At 44.0% G+C, this 2098-nt stretch overlaps 1 protein-coding gene across 14 annotated transcripts in view; it reads right to left on the reverse strand.

Annotated features, from left to right (window-relative positions):
- Positions 1-2098, reverse strand: part of BAZ2B (bromodomain adjacent to zinc finger domain 2B) — a 115229-nt gene that overhangs the window by 58246 nt on the left and 54885 nt on the right. The window lies entirely within an intron of this gene.

The following is a 2098-nucleotide window of genomic DNA, read 5'->3' on the forward strand; positions in this document are numbered from 1 at the left end:
CAGCCCTCGAGGGGCCTCCAGCAGTGCCCGGCACGGGGGACGGGCACTGCCCTGGGCCTGTGGCCAGTACTGACCAGGTGCCACTGGCCTCTTGCCCACCTGGGCACACCTGGCTCGTGTTCAGCTGCCCTCAACCAGCACCCCCAGAGCCTTTCCCACTGGCAGCTTTCCAGCCCCTCTGCCCCAGTCTGGGGCTGCGGGGGCTTGTTGTGACCCAGCTGCAGGACCCGGCACTTCACCTTGTTGAACCTCATTCAGTTGTCCTCAGCCCATCGATCCAGCCTGCCCAGATCCCTCTGCAGAGCCTTTCTAACCTTCCTGCCCTCCGGCAGATCAACACTCCCGCCCAGCCTGGTGTCCTCTGCAAACTGACTGAGGATGCACTCGATCCCCCTGTCAAGGGTTTGGATAAAGATATTGCTCAGGACTGGCCCCAATCCTGAGCCCTGGGGACACCACTGGTGACTGGCCCCAGCTGGATGTAACTCCACTCCCCACCTCTCTCTGGGCCCGGCCGTCCAGACACTTTCTAACCCGGTGAACAGTGCCCCAGCCCAAGCCACAGCAGCCAGCTTCTCCAGGAGAAGGCTGTCAGAGAAGCATCAAAAGGCTTTACTAAAGTCTACGTAGACACATCCACAGCCTTTCCCTCATCTGCTGAGTGGGTCACCTTGCCATAGAGGGAGATCAGGTTGGTCAAGCGGGACCTGCCTTTCATAAATCCATTCTGCCTGGGCCTGATCCCCTCACTGTCCTGCACGTGCCACGTGATTGCACCCAGGATGATCTGCTCCACAACCTTCCCAGGCACTGAGGTCAGGCTGACAGGCCTGTAGTTCCTCAGACGTGACCATCTAACGTGTTTTATAAATAAGCATAGCTAAGAACCACCTACAAGCAATCCATATTTGAGTCACAAATAGGAAGATATCCTTGGCAAATCAATACTTTTTTAATACAGAAATGTAAATTTAGCTTTACTTGCAAGCTTTTAACCAACATAAGCCATCTGTTTGAACTGGTAACACAGGATCACATAAGAACAGGGAGAACAGTAACAGACTGCCCTTTTAAGGCTCCCCTTCTTCCTCTCCCCCACCCCTCTTATTTCAGTTTGCAGGGGGCTGGGAGGTATTTTTGAGAAGGTGCTTTTTCAACCTCTAATTTAGCTGCTTAAGTCTTTAATAGAGAACTGGAATATTGGTATTTTTTAATTATTCTGAACTGAGGAAATTATATTCTTTTCCTAGAGACATACATACTTCTGATTTCAAACTAAGTCAACTCTTAATTATGTTTAGTTAATTACTCTAACCACAGCAGATGGCTGACTCCAAAAGAGATAATCCCCGAAACAGTCATTAGTCAGGATCAGCAATAATTACACTGTAGACCTAATGTGTTCTGTGACTAAAAAAAGTCCATACCAGTTACAGCAGATCCTTGTTATTTTTAACCTCAAGTATAAATTAGACATTAGTTCCATTGTAATGTATTTTGTCAGTCAATACTTAGGATGAACTTTCATGATTGTTTTTTAATCTCTCAATAAATAAAGCTAGGAAAAAAACCACTTTTTTATTTCCCAGGTGCAGTGATATGTGTCAGTCTTCTCAATGCCTTGCCTGAAAGTCCAGTTATTTTCTCAGAATTTTTCATAGTGAATAATAATCATTAATGCAACTGAACCCAATGAAAACAGAAAGCAACTTCTCAGTAAAAAGGAACAAAGAAGGGAAGAACATGAAACTTTACACAAGCAAAATGTTGTCTTTTCTGGGGAAAAATAAAAAAAGGAAAAAATTACTAATGTTTAATAAAAACAGAAACACTAAAAACAGGTAAATGTTTACTAAAGGAAACAACAATCAAATCATTTTCAAATGTAACAAGTTGAAATTCATTTAAAATAAATCAACTACCTATTCTATGCTTAAAACCTTTGCTGACATGTACCCTAACACAGAAAAAACCCCAAACCTTTCTTAGTTTTAAACAGGTTTTAACAAGTAACTCCTTTCATAGTATAGTATCATGGATAAAATGGCATCCTGTCAAATGTTAGCTGGGATGTGTGAATACTATTAACTGTGTCTTG

The sequence above is a fragment of the Lepidothrix coronata genome, unplaced genomic scaffold (assembly GCF_001604755.1).
Source record: "Lepidothrix coronata isolate B3197 unplaced genomic scaffold, Lepidothrix_coronata-1.0 Scaffold105, whole genome shotgun sequence".
Taxonomy (NCBI): domain Eukaryota; kingdom Metazoa; phylum Chordata; class Aves; order Passeriformes; family Pipridae; genus Lepidothrix; species Lepidothrix coronata.